Below are 24246 nucleotides of genomic sequence, written 5' to 3'. Positions count from 1 at the left end.
AGAAAATGCAATCCTTGCACTCAAATTGAAGAAAACCATACATACATACATACATATACACATCTACACACACATATATATATGTATGTATTATATATATATATATATGTATATATAAGGAAAGGATGAAGGAAAGATGAAAAGATTTGGGAGGTCCTGATGATGTAACTTAGGACAGATGTACAACAGTGCATTAGAAACCAGGGAGACTAAAGGAGACTAGCTCACTACTGTTGGTAAAAAAAGGAAATTATCCTAAGGGTCAGAGTAGATTTGAAATTTTTACATCCTTCTAGCAGGGGTGGGAAGGGGGGGGGAGTGTATAGTGTGGAAGGTAAAGGGGGAGGAAGGCATTGATAGGAAAACTCATAGAGGTGAAACATTAAGAGCAGCTCTCATCTTGGTACCAGTTATGATTGTAGCCTTCCAGGAATTCCATTAAAAGAGAATATTCCAAGATGTATCCATATACACATGTATACATATATATATATATATATATATATATATATATATATATATTATATACACACACACACACACACACACACACACACACACACACACACACACACACACATAAGGAAAGGATGAAGGAAAGATGAAAAGATTGGGAGGTCCTGATGATGTAACTTAGGACAGATGTACAACAGTGCATTAGAAACCAGGGAGACTAAAGGAGACTAGCCCACTACTGTTGGTAAAAAAGGAAATTATCCTAAGGGTCAGAGTGGATTTGAAATTTTTAGATCCTTCTAGCAGGGGTGGGAAGGGGAGGGAGGATAGGAGTTTGAATCCTGACTCAGATATTTGACACTAACTAGTTGTATGATCATGGGCAAGTCACTTAACTCTGATTGTCACACATCCAAGGACAACTCCAGTAGTCCGGATTCATATCTGGTTACTGGATCTGGATGGCTATAGAGAAGAAAATGAAGCAGGTAACTTAGCACAGCATCCCCCTCATTCAAATACAATTCACTTGTTTGTCTGGGAATTACATTCCTGATGTCACAGTCTTCTTCAAAAATGGACAAAAACCATTTATTTACCATTTTGGACTCAGATTTTGTGAACCTGATTCTTAGTTATAACTTTGATCCCAATTAATCTAATGAGAACTGCCTAGAGAGAAGGTACAGAGTCTATGCCTAGTGTTTCAGAGGACTTTATAATGGATATGTTGAACTACCTGAGGTTATCAGGCCTTGTCTATTTGTGATGGCTGAAGATGATTACTGTTGAAAAATTTAGTAACTAATGGCTTATTTCATTATGGAAGTTCAAAACAGTTTCACCACTTATTGATAGGCTATTAGACTAAACCACAGTCAAATAGGTAGCTCCAATTTCATAGTCTTGTATCTGCTTCATCCCAATCATATAGACTCAGTCTCAATTAAGTCATTTTCTCTGTGATGGGAGGGGGCTGTTTTGTGAGAATGCTTGAATATATGCATATATCAGCATTATTGTTAACTACATATGCACGTAAATATATTTATACACATGCTCATATGTGCAAAGATGCAGTTCCAAACTTAATTAAAAATAGAAAGCAACCTAAAGTGTGCTAGTATTTTCCCTGACTTCAGCATGATCTACCACTTTGACAAAATTTCATAAATCTCCAGCAATAGAAAATTCTACAGCACGGAACCATTTTATGTTGCAATATTGGTACTTAAAATATTCAACAACTTTCATCATGTTTTGCCTCTTGGTACATGGGATTTTTATGTATTTAATAGTTACATATGTTATATATTTTAAACAGTATTTTTTTACTAATGGTCCCCCACAGTACATTTTTCTGAAACTCTAACATCTGTGTTTTGTACTCTCAGCTTAGGATCATCCTCTTAAATTGAACACATGCAACAACAGAAGATGAATTAGTAGTTATTTTTAAAGTGGCTGCATCCCATGGAGAAGGCTTCCATGCATTCAAGGGCTAGGGAAAGAAGTGCCTTGGCCTCTTCCTTCTTTTCTCTGGCCCATGTCCCCTTGGTAAGTGGAAGGGCAATTCTTGATCTGGCATGCCTGAGACGGATGCTGTTGCTTTTGGTGCCATGTTTACAGCAGGTAAACTGAAACTCAGAGGAACGGAACCATAGGGAATGTTCATTTGTTATTTATTTATGAAGTTGCCATGCCACATCATGTAAAATTAAAACCTTTAGCTTGCTCCTGCCCCAGTTGCTTGAACGACAGTCTTTTTTTTTTCCTTCATGCTGAAACAGGCTTTAACAGCCAAGGCCACCCACAGACTCAGGCTTGATGGGCTGTGTATTTGCTTTTGGTTGCTAACTTCACTGAGTTTACCTGCAGAAGCCTTCCTAGAGTGAAACTGGTCAGTAACCCATCCAAAAGGACTGGACCATCAAAGAAAATGTTAGGGCTTGTTTATGCACAAGAATCGGGTGATTATTCTAGAGGCCGAATTGCTATCATGCTCTTGATAATGAAGAAATTTACTCAAACATTCATTTACTATAAATTGGGGGAGATGGCTCATCACTTTTTGGAGCATCATGGTTCAGAGTCCGGGGGTACCCTTCCTGCAGGAATTCATAAATAATCTATGCAAGGAATGAAAAGGTTTTGTAAGCACTTTGGACATGTCTTTCTTCCTTGGGGAGCAAATATCTACTCTCCCTCCCTGAGCTTTTAAGGGAAGAAGAGTACTGAATCTTTGAGACAGAAGGCTATATGTTCTATGAAAGAACATGAAAGGACTGTCCTATGATATCATAAACTCTGAACTGGAAGGAGCTTCAGGGGCATTCACTTGACAAGAACTTATTAAGATCTCTCTATATGCAAAGCACTTTTCTGGATCTTGGAAAAAATATAAAGTTCCTATAAGACAGACTTCTTCCTACCCTCATGGGGCTTCTAGGAAAAGTGGGAGAAGGATTAAGGTTTTTAAACTGATGATGATAATAATGTATATGATTTATATGAGCACATTGTAGAGGTGCAAAACAAAGAGTTTCGAGTATAACCATTACCCTAATCATGAATCTGATCTACAGAATCACCCAGAGGAGGAAATTTAGCTTCTGCTTGAGTGCTGTCTATGTCAGGGAACTTACTCTTTCCAGAGGCAGCTCATTGTACTTTTGTATAATTATGTTCATAAGAAAGTTTTCTTATGTGAGTAAATTCTTCCTTCCTGCAGCCCCACCCTCCAATTTAGTTTTATTTTTATTTCAAGGGAAGTTAGATGCAGCAGTGGCCTTGGAGTCAGGAGGATCAAATCCAGCCTCAGACTACCACTTATTAGCTATGTGACCTTGGGCAACTCACTTCACCCTGACTGCTTCAAATCCAGGGCCATCTCCAGGCATCCTGATGGCTCTGGAGGAGAAGGTATAGTTGGTGACTTAGTTCAGGCCCTTCTCACTCAAATCCAGTTCATGTGCTTTTCATGGCATCCTCTCCCTGATATTCTTCGAAAATTAAAGACAAACATTATTTTTACCTCAAGACTAATTTGATAATTTCAATCTTTTTTTAAAAAATAGGACAACTTACCTCACATGTATACAAGTTGCTGCAGTTTGAAGAGTACAGGAAGATCCATCTCCAAAAAACAAAGTCCGACAAATAATATCTTTATTTGTTCAGTTTTTGTGCTTGAAAATTCCACAGTCAGTTTTATTTGGTTTAAGATAATGAGGCTGTAGATTATAGATGACTTATAGAAGAGGGAGAGGCAACAAATTAAGCCTTGATTATCCTATAGTAGATAAATTAGTTATTTGGATCAGCTATCAATTAAGATGAGGATTTGACTCACAAGTGTGACTATCTGTGAGGGGAAGGGATGTGGGGGTGAACAGGAAGAGAGGTGAGAGAGAAAAATGTTAAGATCCCCAAAGTTGTTGTTCAGTTGTGTGTGATTCTTCATAACTCCATTTGGGATTTTCATGGCAAAATTATGGATGGTTTACCATTTCCTTCTCCATCTCATCTTACAGATGAGGAAATGGAGGCTAATAGGGTTATGACTTTGCCCAAGATAACAATGAGCATTAGTCTTCTTGATTCCAAACCCAGTGCTTTATCCACTGTACCACCTACCTGCCTTGGAGAGGAGCTGGCAATGTGACAAAAAGGTCCGAAATAAAACTTTACTCCAGAAGGATGGTCAGACTGAAACACTGTTCAAGTTGTCTATAACAGTCAGGGGGACAAGTGTGCCTACTGCTTGGAGGAGTATGGAGGATAGAGGGACATAGGAAAGGAATAGTGAAAGATAGAAAGGGAAAAGGCAATGAATCAAAGTGAGGTATAGATGAGGAGAAAGGAAAGATTAAAAATAAGCTTTGCAGTGCTCTAGGTTGAGTCCTCCTCTTGAATCAAAAAGATTTGAAAAATAAAAATATAGACATTTATGTGAAGTCTATCACTGTGAAATCTGTTTGTTCATATTTAGGTTAACATGTATAAGAATAATTTGAATATGATGATCCCCACCTATCATACCAGCTAGAGTGGAAACTGAGGCTGATGGATCTCTTGAGCTCAAGAGTTTTGAGGTACAGTAGGCGAAGTTAATCAAGTGTCTACACTAAGTCTGCCATCAATATAGTGAGCTTTCTGGAGGAGAGAACATAGGAGCACAAGAAACCTAAGGCCCAGGTCAAAAACTGAGCAGGCTAAAAGTTTTTGTGTTAATCAGTAGCAAGATTTACCTTTGAGTAGTCCCACCTTGTTAAGAATGAAAGAACCATTCTCCAAATAAAATAAAATAAGATTGCAGAGATAGGCAAATCATTTTATATGAAATAAAACTCTGAGCATCTATGTACTTTTTTAAAGATTTTTTGCAAGGCAATGGGGTTAAATGGCTTGCGTAAGGTCACACAGCTAGGTAATTATTAAGTGACTGAGGCTGGATTTGCACTCAGGTACTCTTGACTCCAGGACTGGTGCTCTATCTACAGAACCATCTAAGCTGCCCCCTGGAACAACTCTTGAGGGGTTTTTTGGTATTTTTTTTTTTTTTTTTTGCAAGGCAGTGGGGTTAAGTGGCTTGCCCAAGGCCACACAGCTAGGTAATTATTAAGTGTCTGAGGCTGGATTTGAACTCAGGTGCTCCTGACTCCAGGGCCAGTGCTCTATCCACTGTGCCACCTAGCCGCCCCACATCTATGCACTTTTGACAGCTTTTCAAGGTAGTTTTAAAATGTTATTCCTTCAATGCTAAACCTCATGTTATCCTTTATGTGTCTGGGAGGAAGGTGCCTTGATTTTTTTGATGGGGGACTCTCTTCTTCCCCTATGAAGGAGGCCTAAGAAAACTTTATAGTTTGAAACAGCCTCCATTTGGGCAGAGCATCATATCATTAAGGTACGATGAATGTAGAGGACTGTCACCAGGATAAAGGAAAACAGTTCTATTGTTTGGTCTTGTTCCTTGAAAGTGCTTATTATATTGATTCTGGGGCCTAAAATTGATGGAAGGATATAGACTGTCTCAGATTCTAGTAATTCTTTCCACTAAGTAGAGGGAAGAATCAGTTGTGAACTTCCCTGGTGCTGCCCCTGGATAAGAAAAATGCTTAGTCTTGCCTGTCCACCCCCTTTTTGATACTTTTGCCATAGAAATAAACAGAGCAGTTTTATTATTACCTTGATAAATTATATATGATATATTTTAAAAAACAGACTGTACATAAAAGAAGTTCACTGTATCTTTTATAAACCTTTGTTATTCTTTTTGTATATTGAAATATTTGTTTTGTTGATGATTAAGTTCTCAATAAAAAAGGGAATTTAATTTTAAAAATGCATAATGTTTACATGAATAAGAATGAATAGGGTCCCCAAAGCACCCTCTGTACCCAGGAAGTTGAGCAGGATACATAAAACCCTTGTAGAGGCAAGAGGCTTTCACTGGAAATTCCTAGGTTATGCTCAAAGGCCTCAACTGACCTCTAAGTAAAGGTAACTGGTTTTATGCAAGTTAAATTCAGTCCAGTGATATTGTCCAGAAGGGGAAAAGTGAACTTGAAGGTTTAATGAAAGCCAGGGGCCTTCTCAGTGGACTCAGTGTCTGGATGCTATAGATACATATACAGTAAGTTGTGAATTGAATTCAATTTCCTGCTCCTCAGATGACTTTGAAAACTGTTCTTGTTCTTTGAGATATTAAGGCAAGGGTAGGCAATATGTTGAAAGAATGGTCCCAGAAATAGGAAGTTGTGTGGTTCATTGGAAAATGTTCAGAATTTGGAATAATTTTCCTGATTCAAATCCCAGTTCTTTCATTTATTCCTCGCGTAGACTTGAATAAGACTCTTTACATCTCTGGGTCTTGTTTTCCTCATCTGTAAAATGAGAAGGGATCAATTAGATGGCCCCTAAGTTTCCTTACTAGTTTAAATCTTTGAGAGTGATTACTGTGGCTTTTGAAATCCTCCTTTTCCTACTTTTGGGTTCTGTTATAGTAGCCCTACCAATTCTCTATGGACCCTGTCTTTCCAATTTCTTGCTAACTCATTTCCATGTCATTTTGGTATATATATATATATATATATGCATTATACTAGGGTCATCTTGGAGACCATCTTTTACTTAGTGTGCTTCCTCAATAGTAATCTGAAGTGAAGGACAGGAACAAACATTTCCATCAGTTGTCTTTATATTATTCTCAAGTTTTAAGTGATTTATGTATCTTTAGAATGTTCTGATACACTTGATTTTGAATAATTTTTAACATATTATGGAACCAACCATGAAACAGGGGCATAGTGGATAGACTGGTGTCAGAGTCTGGAAGATGAGTTTAAGTTGTACCTTCTATACACACTAGGTGTGTGCCAACTTGGGCAAATTATCTAACTTTCAGTGCCCCCCGCCCCAGCAGCTCTTGAAGCCTAAAGATTGCACATAAAGTTGCCTATTCAAATGTTTGACAGAATTTTCTCATTTGGGAATTTTCTGCATCAATGAAATCACAACCCCATAAAAAAGGGAACCATCCAATAAACTATAGAAAGCTTCACAAGAAAGAGTGCCTAAACTTACTAACTATAAAACTAAGTATGGGAAGAGCCTTAGAACCTCTTAGAACCAAAATCCTAGGAAGGGTTTTGGAGATTAATGCCAATGAGGACACCTGATAATACTTCTTTCTTTGCTTTCTCTGGGAGTATCTCAGTTGAAAGCAAGGCAAGGGTGAGGAACTGTATAGGAAAGAAAACACTTTGGGCAATTCAGGATCTGGCAATTATAATGCACTTCTCCTAGTGTTATAAAGCAGGCATCCATGAAGCTGAATTATTTTACTCACCTGAGAAATGCAATAATTCCCTATAAATATGTTGCCTGAAGAGTATTATTGCCCTTATGATATGAAATGGAATTCATGAATTAAAAAGAGGGGTGGGGGGGATGGTCCTCCCTGTGCATTTGCTTGCTATTATTAAAGTGGGTATGACATCCGTCATAACCAATCAGAGCGACCTCATAATGTCCAAAGCATTGCAGATGTTTCATAATTAAGTAATGAGACAAGACAGGGTGTGAATTGTACAGTATTAATTCATGCCGAAGGTGGTGGTGGCAGGCAAGAGGCTGAAGATCCAGTGCCTTTCAAGGAGACAAATTGGAATTAATACTGCTCTGCATTCCCTATTGAAGATCTGATTATAATAGTAGTTTGGTTTTCAAAAACAAGAAGGAGAGAGAGAGAGAGAGAGAGAGAGAGAGAGAGAGAGAGAGAGAGAGAGAGAGAGAGAGAGAGAGAGAGAGAAGAGAGACAGAGAGAAAGAGAGACAGAGACACAGAGAGATTGAGAGAGACAAAGAGACATACAGGCACTGTATGATGAACTGCTAAAAATTAAGTTAAGAAGTTTGTGCATTTCTCTTTTCAGTATGTTTGTTCAGCAGTATTACTCTTGCAAATCAGTCAGATCATTTGATCTCTCTTATCTGTTGTTTGTTTTCTACTTATTCATCACTACATTTAGATCTTAGACTTTTCCATACATATTTCACACATTTGCATCTGTCAGGAAGGCATAGTGAACACATGATTTAAGGAAAAAAGTATTTTCTTTCAGCTTTAGCTTTTGATGTTTAAGTTCTCCTGCAAATCACAAATGATATTTTAAAAACAAAACAAAGCAAACAAACAAAAAACCCAGGGCTTCTGGTTTTCAATAGTGTATTTGGCACAGTGTAATAGATATAAGTTTTTGGTAGCTATATGTCAAGAAAGAATAGATCTTTTTCTCCCTTTAAATTCAGAAAGCATTTATAAGCTTGGAATAAGGAAGATTATAGTATAGTTGTGGTGTTTTTATTTGACTACTGACTACAGTAGTCTTTGAGTATTGCCAGGACATGGTTTCCTAGAGAAGAATATGCTCTTCCTGATGTGGACACATATGATTCCAGAACATAACTTTTCAAAAAAATAGTTCAAAATCTATTTAAATTTCTTGAAGCCCTATTTAATTGATCTTTATATCAAAATTTTAATCAGCAGATTTCCATATTATCCATACACACAATTTTATAGTTTGTAAGGCTTATAAGTGGACTGGGAAAGAAGTATCCTTTTCCCTGTACAGTCAGTTAGCATCTATTCTTCCATTCATTATCGTCCCTTCCACATTTTAAATCCTTGGAGAAAATAAGTAGTTTCTTATCTCAAACAAGTTTAGGAGCCCCTATCAGTGTAGTACCATTGAAAAGGTAAGCAAGGCAGGACATTTTTGCATCCATTAGCTCCTTCCACATCTCTCCATATGAATTGTACCCTTTGAAGGTATTCAAGGAAAAGAAAGAGTAAGAAAATTATATAATTGCATAGATGGGAATGGAAGAGGACTTGTCTTCTTCATTTAAATATCCAGTTATTGGAACTCTAGTTCTTGAAAACAATGTTCTGTGTATTTCAATGACCTTTGGGCACTTTCTCAGGTTGTGATGAGTTGATTTCATTTCACAGTTACTTTATAACTGAAGTCTAGAAGATTTAAGTAAACATTTATTAATCAGTACATTTACTTTTGTAATATTTTATTTATAAAATATTGACTTAATATAATCAATTATGCTATATTTTGAGAGTTAGTGTGACTCAAAACTGTGATGGTATTAATAGAAATTCATGTGAAGATAGCTAAACATTCCTTCGTTAGATGTATAATAACAAACTTTCTTGCAGTGATTGTATAAAAATTGAGATTAGTTTCTCTTAGAATGGGCCCTTTAGTCATATAACTATAACAAGTGATTTCCCTACGAGTAGTTTAATTTCATAGTGGAAAGCTAACAATATGTTATATTGGGAAAGAGAATATATTAAAATAATTTGTCATTTTAACACATATAATTAATAGACTCATCTGTAATATAAGATTCAAAAACTAAAAGTTGATATGAATGTAAATGTATTAAATTTGGAAATTCAGTAGGAAGAAGATAACATTTTTCTTGTACTTATTTTATTATCATAATTTTTCCTTCCTATTTGTTCATTTGCATAGGAATCCAAAAGAGTTTTAGAGCTGAGAAACAGGAGGAATCTCAAATTTAGAATGAGTCGACAGCTTTTTTAGGAAAGAAGTACCTATAAATTAATTCTGACTGGGCTCAGTTTAGCAACTTATAATTAAAGATAGAACCTCCAAGAATTTCTAATCCTAAATAAAAGTGAAACTTCTGACAGAAAATTTGTTCTTAGTGAAAAGAAAGTTGAGATTTAAAATTCTGATTAAAGTTCTAATTAAAGATCTGAACAATTAGAAAAATAATAATTGTTCACAGGCAGAAAAAATAACAAAATTCATCTGAGTGAACAAATGATCAAGAAAATTGAGGGAATTAATTGTTTAAAATGTGAAGGAATGTATCCTACCTATATCAGATCTCAAACTATATTACAAAGCAGTAATCCTCAAAATAATCTCAAAATAAGAAATATAGTATTAGATCATTGGAATAGATTGGATACACATTACACTATAGGTAACGACCGTAGTCATTTGTTTTGGTTATTAGTTGTGTTTGACTCTTCATGACTCCATTTGAGGTTTTCTTGGCAAATATACTAGAGTGAGGAGCTATTCCTCAAACAATTCATTTTACAGATGAGAAACAGGTGACTACCCATGGTAAGCCAATTAGTGAGTGTCTGAGACCAGATTTGAATTTAGAGAGGAATCATCATGACTCTAGGCTTGATACTCTTAGCTACTGTGACAAAAACTACTTGGAAAACTGGAAAACAGTTTAGAAGAAACTAGGTCAAGACCAGCATCTCACAATGCAAACCAAGATAAAGGCAAGAAAGGGTACATGGTTTAGACATAAAAGTTGATACCATAAGCAAATTAAGGTATTATATAATAGCTTACCTGCCAGATATATGCAATAGAAGAATTATTCATGACCAAACGAATGATAGAGAGCATTACTGAATGTAAAAATGGATAATAGTTTTTATTCTGAAAAAGGCCTCATTTTTCAAATATGTAGAGAACTTGGTCCAATTTAATAAAAATACAAGTACTTCCCTAATTTATAAATGGTCAAAAGATATTAACAGGGAGTTTCAGATGAAGAAATCAAAATTATCCATAACCTTGTGCAAAAACTTACACGAACTTTTTTTGCCTCAGCAAACTAAGTGAACAGAATTAGTAGAACCTTCTACACAAAGCAGCAATATTGTTTGATGATCAACTGTGAAGAACTTAGCTCTTCTCAGAAATACAAAGATTCAAGATAATTCTGAAGGATTTAGGATGAAAAAATGCTATCTACCTCCAGAGAAAAAAACAGATGAAGTCTGAACACAGATTGAAGCATATATTTTTTTACCTTTCTGTATATGTGTTTTTGTGTTTCCTTTTACAATATAACTATTATGGAAATATGTTATGCATTAATTCATGTATAGAAACTACATAAAATTGCTTGCCTTTTCAAATAGGTGAGAGGGAAGGTAGAAAATTTGGAACTCAATTTTTAAAAAAAAGAATATTAAATTATTTTTACATGTAATCAGAATAAAATATTTAAAAACAAATTCTAATTACATATTTTAAAAACATAAAATAATAAAAAATTAAGCTTGGTGGTACTAATTGACTGACATTATTCTGTGTCCTATACAACTTGATTGGAGCAAAGTGTTTCTCTCTAGAAAAAACAATACCCATTCTAACAGAATGTTAGAACTGGAGAGATTTTCTAAGTTGGAGTCAAAGTTATTAGAGGGTTTTCTCTGTACTGATAACTATGTTAAGGTTTTATCTTCTGAAAGGGTTTTAGCAAAAAGGTTCTTGTACTTAAAGATAAAAGATTAATATCATTAAGATTAATTCTCTTATAAGACCCTATCTGAAGAAAGAAACTGGAAAGAGAGAAAAGGTCTACAACCTTATGGACAGTAGACCAATAGAGCATTAACTAGAAATCAAATGGCAACATCTAAGAGCAACTCCTGCAGAAACTATGTCCCAGACTCACAGTGCTTGCTAATGCAATCAATTTTAGAAGACAAAACTACATGCAAAGTTGCCCTAATTACCTATGCTATGTGTATGATTCTTTTCATGTATCCCTAGTGTTTATTCTCTTGTCATTGCTGGTATTGACATTTGTGTAAAAAACATAACCCTGGTTAATTAAGAGGTGAATGGTTCATTGCTATTTTTCTTATTACTCTTGATGTTGTCCAGTAATTTCAGTCATGTCCAAATCTTCATGAGATTAACTGGTATTTTCTTGGCAAAGACACTGGAGTGGTTTCTCTTCTCCAGATCATTTTACAGGTGAGAAACTGAGGTAAATGGGGTTAAAGTGACTTGCCCAGGGTCACTTAGATAAGTGTCTGAGGTCAAATTTGAACTTAGAAAGATAAGTCTTCCTGGTTCCATGTTTAGTACTCTATTTACTATATCACGTAACTCCCATATGTTTTCACAATATTGTAGAAAGATGTAGTAGGAAGGTTGCTAATCTTGGGGTCAGAAGCCTAGGGTTTGAGTCCTGGCTCTGTCATTCAGTACATGAAGGCACTTAATCTCTTAGAGCTTTAGTTCCTCTATCTGGAGAATGGGAATATTTTAGCTGATTGTCCATGGATCTATTATGAAGAAAGTGCATTTTAAAATTTGCTGTAATGCATAACTGAATTACAATCATTATTTGTAATGATAATGATAATAATAACAATATTATTATTATCATTGTTATTATTATTGTTATTATTATTATTATTATGTTGGCTGTTTGAATGTACCAGTGATCTCATTTATAGAGCGGTTCTTCCATTGGTACAGATTGCAAACTCTACATGACTTTCGCCTGTACAGTTTTTATGTGCCCTTCTATAAATCCTACACAGAGAATCTATTTGAAGAGATAGAAACCTTCCTTTAGATTCTTTAATATTTTATGGATACCAGGGTAACTTCCAGGCTACTCATCTGTTCTCTCTCACTATAGGTAAAAATGATGATGATGATACTAATGATAAAGATCATATACTATATAGAATCTAGATAACATGTTGGATTAAAAAAAGTTTTCAAACATCCATTTGTAAGTGTCTTTGACAATAGGAAAACAGATTTTTTGTTTCAATTTGTATTGCAAATTCTCTTTCCCCTAAATTAATTGAATTTTCTTGTACACTGTTGAATAGAGAAAAGAAATTCTACAGCTTCTGTGGGTAACTCATTGTTGTCCTTGGGAATGTCACTTAACTTTTTAGCCTCAGTTTCCTCATTTATGAACTTGGGTTAACACTACCATTACCCAACTCACAGGGTTGTTTTAAGAGAAAATGTAAACTTTAAGGCAATAGATGAATGCGAATTTTTGTTGTTATTACCGATTGCTGGGAAGTTTTTCCTTATTGTTAACTTAAATACTTACTGAATTGATTCAAATTCTGTTCTTTATAAAAAAAATTTTCTTTCTCTAAGTAAATAATAGGTACTCGCTATCCTATAGGGAGTAGTTATCCATAAACACAATGGCTATTTATTTTTCAGTATTCCCTTCCATTTTCTACAAATTTCTCAGTTCCTCTTTAGAAAATAAGTCAGTGTTAAACCATGAGGATGCAACTGAAAAACAGGCTTGCAAACTTAATTGGAAAGAGAATGTAACATGGGGCCAAGTCACCTGAGAATGTAGAATGATTTATTTGGTAGGTTGCTACAAGGGATTATTGGAGACTTAATTTATAAAAAAATTGTTTTGGATGAAAATATAGCCTTATATAATATGGCAAAATGGAAAGATTTGGATTTAGAAACAGAAGACTTGGATTTGCATCCCAGTTCTGCAAATTACTTCCTATATGACCTCTAAGGTCTCTACCATGTTCTAAATCTATGATTCTATGAACTGCCTTGTGACCTCTTCCCTGACTGCTATACCATGCAGCCTAGCATACCTATTTGTATCCATTTGTGGGCTCAGGTGTGTCTAGAATGATGCCAGTTATAGCCCTGGGAAGGAGCATATCAGAAACTCTTGGTTCAAAAAAGTCTGTGTCTTAGCAACAAGTTTCATTCATGCTGGTGTTACTTCATGCCTATAACACATACCCCTCATTTGGATTGCCACTGCTTCTTTCCCTAGTTTGCTTTGTGATTTCTACTACCTGATCTCTCAGATTTTGGTCCTTGTTTGGCAGCCTAATATAATAACTAACATTTTTGTAAGTGTTTTTAAGATGATACAGTGCTTTACATTCATTTATTTCATTTAAACCTCATTACAGATCTTTGAGGTGAGTACATCAAGCATTACTTGTGGATGAGAATATCAAGGTAAAGGAATCTGTCCAAAGTTACATGGTAAATTAAGAACATAGCTGAGTCTTGAATTCAAGTCTTGTCAATAATTTCAAGTCTTTTTTTCCACTATAACATATTGCCTATTTGATACCAACTCATTCCTTCTTACCTGAACTGAACTTTCTGTACTTAACTTTGTGCATTCCTAGATTCATGCTATCCAAATATTTATTTTTTAAATCATATTTTATTTTTATAATGAACACAGAGTGATTTTCTCTTTTACCCAAACTATTCCTCCACCACATTGAAAAGAAAAACAAAGATGAATTTCTTGAAATCAATTTGCATAGTCAAGTAAAACAAGTTCCCTTAATGGTCATTTCTAAAAGAAAAAGTGTGTCATTATGCATCCTGAGTCTATCACCTCTATGACAGGAGGCAGATATAATGCTTTGTCATTAGTCCTTTGGAATTGTGGATGGCTATTACCTTAATAAGACCTCTTACAGCTTTCAAACTTATTTTTTTACAGTTATTCTTGCACACATTTTCTCCCAGTTCCTCTCATTTTATTCTTCGGTAATTAATACATTTTCAAAAATCATTCATTTTTATACTATTTACAATGTGAATTGTTCCTTAGATTCTTCATTTCTTACAAGTCTTAACTTCAAAATTCTCTATTTCCTCATTTCTTACAGCATAATAGTATCCCATACTTGCTAAGGCTCAACATAGGCTTTTGTGCCAGTGCTCCATTCTACATCCTGCACAGTCTTGTCCTTCTAATTCCTAGGTCCTGGGGCAATTGCTACTTTTTAGGGAGAAAAAAATAACTAGTTAACTTATTGAACTTAAAAAAACAAATTCATTTTTACCTTCAGGAACTTGAGTGGTAAATGTATGTGCTAAGTCATCACATGGAAAATTATGTTCATAAGAAAACACTTTTTGATTGAGTATTAGTGGCATCTAAGAAAAAGGTTTCATACATAGGTATTGAAATTACTGATTAAATATGGTGCTGAATCATCAAACATTCTACTCCTCAAAGAGAAAATATCAATGGTATCTGACTAAGCTGCTCACCAGTAAGGTATACTATGAAAGCATCATTTTGTGTAAAGGTTTATGAAAGACAACAGAGATTGTGTTAGATTATTATTTAGTGTAGTAAGAAATGATCAGAAGGGACCTTATTCTTTACTTATTTTTTGCATTCATAGGATCGCAAATTTAGAGCTGAAAGTTTCCTTTGAGACCATCAAGTTCAACCACCTAATTTTCTGAATAAGAAAGGCAAGGCAAAGAGAGGTTTTGCTATATGCCCTAGTTAACATAGTAAGTGACATAATGCAAGTTGAATACAGGCCCTGCTGACACTGAGTCCAGTGTCCTATCCACTACACCATACTACCTCTTATTTGTCAAAGTAAAGGAATGGTGATTTTATTATTTATCTCATTTTTAGAAAATATAAATAAGTTTTGTAGTGGGCCATTTTAAAATGCCCACAAAAATAGTTGGTATAAGCAATATAGTCACTAATGTAAACTTTTCAGAATGACTGGATAGCCAGGCTTTTACATGAATATTTACACATCTAAGATTTTAGTATGAATAATATTAAGCTTCATAGTCTCACCTCTTAAACAATCAAAACATATTTGTGGATTAATTTTAATGCACATATATTTTTTCATTTGAATACTCCATGATTAAAAGTTCACAGCCTTGACAATATTATGTAATTTGAGAAATAACCAACAATGTCCGGGGTGATTAAATATTCAACTTTGCAATTATTTTGTAACTTTTGTTCTGCTCTTCGCTCACTTTAAAAATTATCATAAAATTTTGAAAGATGTCCTCAGTGTAGAATATGTCCATAAAATATTAAATATTCAATTTTCCTCTATCATGGCTTGAAAAATTCATAATTACATGATGATCCACATAATAACTCATTCTGAAAAGTCATATATGGCACTCCCTCTGTGACTGAGTTAATAATTTACTGCTGTGTGGGATTTTCACTCGGCACTGTTAGTCTTGGGAACATTTATTAAGCAAATGTTCATTTGCAAAGATCAGGATGTGAATGAAGAGGGTAAGAATTTAATGAGGAGTGACAGACAGGTGAACTGATTCCACATAGAACTTGAGGACAAGAGAAAGCAAAGAGCTTTATCTTTCATAGCCTCGATAGACATATGAAATGAAATATAGAAGGCAGGGGGTAGAAGAGATAAAAAATGATACTTTCCTGGAAGGACCAACAGAGGGATAAATCAGGGAAAATCAGGAACACAATACAGGCTGGTAGAAATGACTCCACAAATTGTGGAGACTTAGCAAAGCCACAGCCCGCTTGGTTACTTTGGATTTGAAGAGTTCTGGAACCTTCCACAGGGGATGATTTCTGTTTGCATTGTTTTCTACATTCCAAATTCCTCATTCCCATTGTCATCAGCAATAACTGACAAAGACAGACTGTGTATAAGAATGCCTCAAATGGAGAGGAAGAATGTGTAGCCTATGTGTGATTCACAGAATTTGACCTTGACAAATACTTTTACATGTTTAGGGAAGTGGGGGAGAACAGATTACTTACTTTGGAGTAAAAAAAGTGTTTAACATTTTTTAAAGAAAGAAAAAAAATGTTCTGTGGCACCTAAAAAAAGATACCTATACAAACAGTCCAAATCCCAATGTTTTGTCCAGGTCTACAGAACAGCAGCTACTGGAATATTTGAATCAAAGCCCCCCTTCACCAGTTTCAGCTTGGATTAATGTGTAACTGAGGCCATGTAGACTTGGCCTTCCCATGCTGCCTCAGGCCAATCTCATTCTCTTGCAAGAGCAGCAGTGGGTCTTATCATAGAGAGGACACCTGTTTAAATGATGTAGAATGGGTCTGGGAATGAAAAATGTGCTTTATTATCATCATCTATCTTAGCATGTATTGAACACTGGCAATGAACTACAGAATCAGAAAGATAAGCTCTAGAACTTCTGAGTTCTAAAGCTCATGAATTTCCATATGCTTCTTTGGTTGATTCACTAACCTTGCTTTTCATTTCTTTTTTTCATTTATAAAGAGATTAAAGAATCTCTTCATTGGATTACTGTGGAAGGTTATAGAAATAGGAGGGACCTTATTAGTCTGGAGTCAGTTTGATTTCATTTTTCTACAAAGAGAGGGGTAGTAAAAATAGCCTGGACTCACTATTCTTCTCATATTTCCCTGGCCTATCTTGTCTTTCTCATTTGTGAACAACTGGTCTCATTCAGTCTCCAGCATAGGTTTTTATTTTCACCTTCAATCCCCATCTCCACTGCATTGAAATTCTGCCCCTCTAGGATCTAGTTTGACCTCTTCCATGAAGTCTTCTCTCATCCTTCAGGCAAAAATTTTCTCTATTCTCAGAACACTGACTACTCCTGACCACTCCTAAGCACTTTATCATTTCACAATTTGTATTACGGTTTTTGTGATCATATTTCCCTCCTTCTCTCCACTTTTTTCCTCTCCCTCCATTCCCTTCACTCTCCCCTAGCCCCCACCCCGGGGAGATTGTAAGCTCTTGAGGGAAGGGACTGTTATACTTAATGCCTTTTACATAATTTGGCATTAAAAAATTGTTAAATTGAATTTGTGAATTGTCTTTAAAATTTTTAACTAATGTTTTTGAGCAACAAGAATTTTATTTTCTCTCTCTGCCACTTTCCACCAAATAAAAATAAAATAGAAAAAGAAAAGCTTTATAACAAATATCAGAATCAAGTGAAACAAATTGTCACAAAATGTATCTCATTCAATGACCTCTTAATATCTCTTATAGTCTCTAGCATTCTCTGAAAACAGGAAGATTAAACTGAGTTCAAAAATCTGGCATGTAGTAGTCATCATTATATATTAAAATGCAGATATTAATAATGTGCTTCATTCTTCAGTAAGTGCCTCATATTTTTTTCAGATCACTATCTCATAGTCATCTGAGGGGTAAAAAGATAGTTAAATTGGAAGTTGAATAGAATTTTCAGTGAGAATATTTAGAAATATTTCAAAGGAGTAAATTCTAAAAATAACTTGGATACTGCTAACCCATATAATAGTGACTTTGAATTTATACTCTCTTCTGATCCAAATTCAAATTCTTTTTCAGGTAAATTACCTGAATCAAAATAATGCTCATGTCAACTAAAAGTTGTTACTAATGTCCATGATTCATAATGCAAAAATGGACAGCTTAGTCTACAGGATCAGAGTCTACTTCCATCTCTAATGGGGCTTTCTGAGGTTGGTCTATAGAATACGTCAGTCATTTTCTAGTTTGATCAGGTGTGACTGATTCAAAAGTTATTTAATGCACATCTAGTAAGGCATTTTGTTTTTCCTCTAAGGACCAGGTTAATAAATCTAGGGAAGCACTTTTCCAGAGGGTTGTTCCAGAGGGAAATTAGTGATTAATTTTCCTAGCCATAATAACTTATAAAGACCAGCTACTAAAACAGAAATAGGCTGGGATCTGTGTTAATGAAAGAAGTGCCTCTATGCACATACATATGCATATGTATGTGTATATACATATATATATATATATAAATTATAAAAAAGGAGAAAATAAAATATATATGTGCATACACACACACACACACATATAAAACCACCTTGAAGTCTGAAGAAACCATAGAAAAGGAAATCTCTCTTCAATTAACAGGGCATTTTTTTGCATATATATGTATATATATATATGTATATATACATTTGTAGATGTGTTTGTACACAAAATCACACATATAAAGAGTTTTCTTTATATATGCATATATATATATATAACTAGTTGGCATCATGGCTACAGTGCTAGCCCCAGCATCAGGAAAACATGAATTAAAATCTGACCTCAGCCACTTACTAACTCTATGACTGGACAAATCACTTAATCTCTGTCTCAGTTTCCTTGACTCTAAAATGGGGAAAATAATAATAATGATACCTACCTCCCAAAATTGTCATGTGGATGAAAATTTGTAATATACAATTATTAAATATAATAATTATAAAATTATAATAATTATAAAAATCAATAATTTTAACCCAAATAAATGTTAACTTATTAAATTCTTATTAATGCTATTATGATTATTATAAATTTATTCTTTTTTATTAGAACATTGAAAAATAATATTCTTTAATTATGAACCAAGAATATACATACATTGAAAGAATTACCTGAGTGGTTAGATATAATGCCTTTCCAGGTATTTCTGAAAGCAAGAGATTCCATAGAGTAACCAAGTCTTTTTCTTTATTAATGAAAGTCATTCAAGGAGTGTTGGATCCACTGATGTTGGTGTTTCTCGGTCACATCTTTCATCTATGTTGTTCAATTTTCTCCTTGTTTGTTTGCTTCATTCTGTTTCAGAGGCTTCTCAATGTCCATTTTAGTGGTCCTCTTTGGGAAAGTTACTTTGGAGATAGACAATAGTGTGGTTTAGTAAAAAGTATTCAATTCTGCAATTCTACCTTTAAGGAGGTAATACAACTGATATTGTGCATATTGTCTAACTACCCCAGGCCTCACTTTCATCAATTGTCTATGAGTTTGAAGAGCAGGGTAATTTCTAAGGTTCTTCTCAAAACTGAAATTGTGCAAAGAAGATAACAAATGAATACAAGAGGATTGGTCATTGAAGGGTTGATCCCTAAAGAAAATGTATAGCTTTGATTTTTCTGATGGGTTATACAAAACATCCACACTTTGTGGAACTTAGGGAAACTAGTTTTTGTCCATGAGAGCCTAAGGGGAAGCTGCTTTCATGTTGATGTATAGTCTTGATTGCCTGAGGAGCCAAAAAGATGACTCAACAAATGATGATCCAGAATTGAGAATAGATACAAAAAGTTTAAGAGGAAGATCTCTCATTTTCTTCCCTGTTAACTTTTGAGTGAGAAAGATAGCTGTGAACTGCTGGCTAGGGGAAAGAAAGGCTTTGGAATCTTCTACCTGGCTGCCATGGATCTTTGAGCATATGGTATTTCTTTATTTTTTTTTTTTGTTTTTTCATTCTTGAATTTAGGTGAATGGATACCTGGAGATATATACCTTGTGAGCTTTTGAAAGGTTGGAAGAGTCATGAGAGGCCACCATATAACCAAAGAAAATAGTAGATACCATCAGCACTGGTAGCATTAACAGATAGGTCTATTGAGGAATCAGTCTGGAGTATTGAATAGCATGATGGAGTCTACCAGTAGATTGACCCTTCAACTGAGAGATTGCAACCTACAAAGAGATAATTTAGTAAGCAAGTAAGTAATAAGTAAGGAATTGGCTCATTCAATAACAGCACCACTTCCAAAAACAAGTTTGTTATAGACTGTGTGAGAAAAGAATTTTCATGATTAAAAATGTAAGGTACCCTTCTACCTCACATGCTCTCTATACATGTGCATCATTGCCTTTGTGCTTTAAATTTGACTCTACTTTCCCTAGGGAATGTGCTGTGCTGTGTGTGTGTGTGTGTGTGTGTGTGTGTGTGTGTGTGTGTAAAAGGAAAGTGTATCCCTTGGTTCAGGTGTATCATCTGGTAGATATTGCTTTTGCTATGTCTTCCCAGTAAATATCATTTGGTAAAAAATAATTGATGTCTCCTGGTTGATTGATATTGGGGTTATGTCAATTAGTTGAATGAAGAGTTTTCACACAAGATGGAGGGGTCATCAGTGATAGTATTATTAAATGCAAACCTTCACGTTTATCCCCAGACTTCTGAGGGAAGAAGTAATCAGCTGCCTTCTGTGACTTAAGCTGCAGGTGTTTGTGGAGAGTCGACAAAATGGGCTCTAAACAGGGTGTTATGTTAATTATTAGAGAGTGATGTTACTGTTGTTTTATATAATGAAAAATTGTTAATTAATTTAAATATTTTAGAGTTCAACAAATAATAAAAACAATACAAATAAAAAAGTTTATTTTTAGGATATCTTTTAAAAATAGCATAAAGGATATCATCCAGGAAATTGATAAATTAAAAAAAGGAAGTAGACAGATCATCCAGTAAGATTTTGGGGATAACAGAAGAAAATATCAATTTATATGGGTATTTACAAATACCACAGGAAACACTAGAATATTAGAAAGGTTTTTCATAGAAAGTCTATTCAAAACATGGACAATTATTGCTTAGGATGAGAAGATGTGGATAGATAATATTCACTGATAAAAGTATATTGTCTGTACTGCTAAGTCCATAAATTTATTAAAGTATTCAGATAAGTTTTTCATTTATCATAATCCCCTCTTTGATATGGTAACAGATGCTAGTGGGCCTTTGTCAACAAGTTTGCTGGTTTGACAGGCATATTCCTTTTGGAAATCAAGAATACAAATACAAAAAAAAATGGAAGCCTTCCTGGTTCTAAGGTAAAAAAGACAGAAGCATAGATTTGCAGAATTTGAAGGAATCTCACCTTCCATGTGGTTCAATCTTCCATGTACTTCATAGCATGATTCCTATTTGAACTCTCCAAATACAAGATGATTTAGCATTTAACTGAGAATTAACAGTAATGTGGAACTTCTTGCATGTCTATCAAGTTTTAAGAGAAATCTAAATACTTAAGAAGTTAACCCTTATGTTATGGAAAAATGTGCTTCCTATAGCTTCCATTTATGGTTCAAATTTTGTTTTTTTTTTGAACCATGCAGAAAAAAACCAATTATTCTTCTGTATCTCAATCCTTGATAGAGTGTTCTCCTATGAGTCTTCTTTTTTCTATTGAAAATTATAGTTTCCTATAAAGAATTCTCTTGGATAAGTCATTCAAAAAGAGACTAAAAATTAATTTCACTAGAAATAAAAAAGTTCAGATTAGTGACCTTTCCCCAAGGGGTGCTGAAGTTAACTTATGAGAGTCAAATGTTTCATTTTCAGTATGAGCATTTAAAAATTGCAGAAAGTGATAAAAGCCTGAACATTAAGACTTCATTTATTATTTTCTTGAATGTCTAGGTGTAGAAAAAGTGTTTGGAGATGACTTCTAGAGAAAATATTAATGATTTGAATAAAAACTAAATGTAAGTCATTCATTTTTAGAGAACCAGTTGTTGAACACTTTCTAGCACACACCTTTTTCTAGTGGTACAGTTATTAAACTAGTATGGTTGGGATGATGGCAGTTCCATCACCGACATATAACATATCTGCTTATGCTTTCAAACACTTATTTCATGAAAGGAAAAGAACATGGAAATTTTTGTAAGTAATACTCAATGGTGTCTTATTAGTTTACTCATCAAAGATATGTCCCAAGATTTTTTTGTTACAGATATAAATAGAATACTTGATGTTGTTTGCAATTTTTGCTTATACCTTTTAATTTACAATTATGTTGTTATCTTATATGAACCCTAGAGAGAAAGCTAAACTTATTCCAGTTATATTGGAAAATAAAAAAAATAATATCTCTAATAGTTCTATAGTAATGGCACTGATGGTAGAAATGGGGGAGGGAGGGCAGTGTGGAAAAACCTTCTCTTTTGATGTGTTGCAAATTAAGTTCACCACTAATAGATATGTACACAAATACCTACTTGCTAAAGCAACAATATTTGTTGCATATATATATGCATAGTGACATTGTTAAAAGTTACTAATGTAAAATATTCAACAATATTTTGTGGCTGAAGTAAAAATATTTTGTAAAATATGTAAACCTAAGTCAAGGCTCCACTGAACTGCTCAAAAATTATTTGGTTAAAGGGTAAATACACCTTGTACATCATAATGAAAATCTTATAGGTATGGGTGGAGATTAACACTTCAGGCTGTCTACAGAATATTAATAAAATTCAATATATTTTCTAAAAGGTATAATTTATATTTTGTGGAAATGAGACCCTTTTCTAATAAAATTCTTCTGTCCTTCATTCTGTTCATATAATTTTGCTATAAATCATCCTGTAGGAATTTTTTCCCTAAATATTCATCTCAGAGAGAGCCTATTTAAATAAGCCCTCTTAGCAAGATTTTTTAGAATTAAAATTACACCATGAGCAATACTTCATCCAATATGCTTCCTTCTATAGAATTTTTTTATGACTAAAACAATATTTTGTTGAATTATATTGTGGTAAAATAGCTGATTTAAGTTGATGCTCCCAGTATAGAAAAACTACATTAAAAAAGATCAACAAATTCATTTTAATCATTTTAATTGCATAAGTCCCTAAACCTCTATGAGAGTACCTCATTTCTTCTCCACAGCTCCATATATAGTGAAAAAAACCTAAGGGCATTATATTCTGCTTTGCCACAAAGGAAGAAAGGATAAGAAAGGAGAAAAAGAGCTACTGGTCATACTGAATTTGTTTGGTTTCTGGTAAACTATAACATTAGGTTCTTTCACAGTCTTTTGAAGGTAATTTTTTCCCAACTGTTTGGTGATCTTGTGAATAATTTGCTTTTGTTTGATGATGAATATGCAAATAATGAGTAATTTGCATTTTTGGGGAGTAAAGGGCAATACTGAGATCAGCGAAAACTATCAGGGAGCTTATATACACATACTCATAGACCCCTTCCCCTTCTGTTTTTACCAGGGTTTACGTTAATATAGGATAAGAATTTGGGGGTTATTGAAGGAGAATTTCAAATATATCACTGAGACTCTGAAAACATTTTTTGGAAGGATCAGTAAAAAATCATGGTTATCCAAACTGGAAAAATTAGACTTCATCTTCTAGGATCTACTGACATCAAAAGTCAACCTTTAAGCCCTACATTTAGAATAAGAGGCAGTAAAGCTGGGGGTGAAGTGGTTTGATTTAATTTTTTTGGTGGGAGGATGATATGAATATATATATATATATACATATACATATGTTTATACATATACATATATATGTGTATATTAAAGTTCTGATAGAAAGGGTTAAATGTCCATGGAGTGTATTTACAAGGTATCTTCCTAGTGTTAGTTCTCTTAACAAAAATCATAGTTGTTTCTGTTGTTAAACCATTTGATGGTTCAGAATTTTGGTGATGAGCAAATTTGGTGGTGTTCCATGTTTTCAGCAGCTCAGACAGCTAGTTCCCTGGTTTTATTTCCAAGATGATTACTTCATTCTATCTATCCAGACTTCTCAACACCAGAATAGCCTTGAGTTTATATACTTTCTAAATGGAGCTCAAACCAGCGGGGTGACATTGATTTGGAAAACTTTAGGACTCAGTAGGAAAGTGATACACAATAGAAGAGACAAAAACTATTCGTAGTTTACAACCCATGGGGAGTTCTTTATTTATTTTCTGTGTTATTTATGGGTTTCAGGATTTCATATGTTCTTTATGTTTACTAGTATCTGTGGATTTTGTGTCTTCTTCATTTGACATAGAGTTTAATGTAGGCTACCTTTGGTAAATACATTTATTAGCTTGAGAGTTTG

At 34.2% G+C, this 24246-nt stretch overlaps 1 long non-coding RNA gene across 1 annotated transcript in view; it reads right to left on the bottom strand.

The window, feature by feature from the left end:
• Window positions 1-5715: 5715 nt before the first annotated feature.
• Window positions 5716-24246, bottom strand: part of LOC141491835 (uncharacterized) — a 159646-nt gene continuing 141115 nt past the window's right edge. Inside the window, exons 2-4 of the long non-coding RNA XR_012469791.1 lie at window positions 19903-20082; window positions 19029-19265; window positions 5716-6344 (exon numbers count right to left, since the gene is read on the bottom strand). This is a non-coding gene — a long non-coding RNA (uncharacterized LOC141491835). The remainder of the gene's footprint in view (window positions 6345-19028; window positions 19266-19902; window positions 20083-24246) is intronic.

Source organism: Macrotis lagotis, chromosome 6, assembly GCF_037893015.1.
Source record: "Macrotis lagotis isolate mMagLag1 chromosome 6, bilby.v1.9.chrom.fasta, whole genome shotgun sequence".
NCBI lineage: Eukaryota > Metazoa > Chordata > Mammalia > Peramelemorphia > Peramelidae > Macrotis > Macrotis lagotis.
Note: the sequence above shows the minus strand (reverse complement) of the source record. Positions and strands in the feature narration are given on the sequence as shown.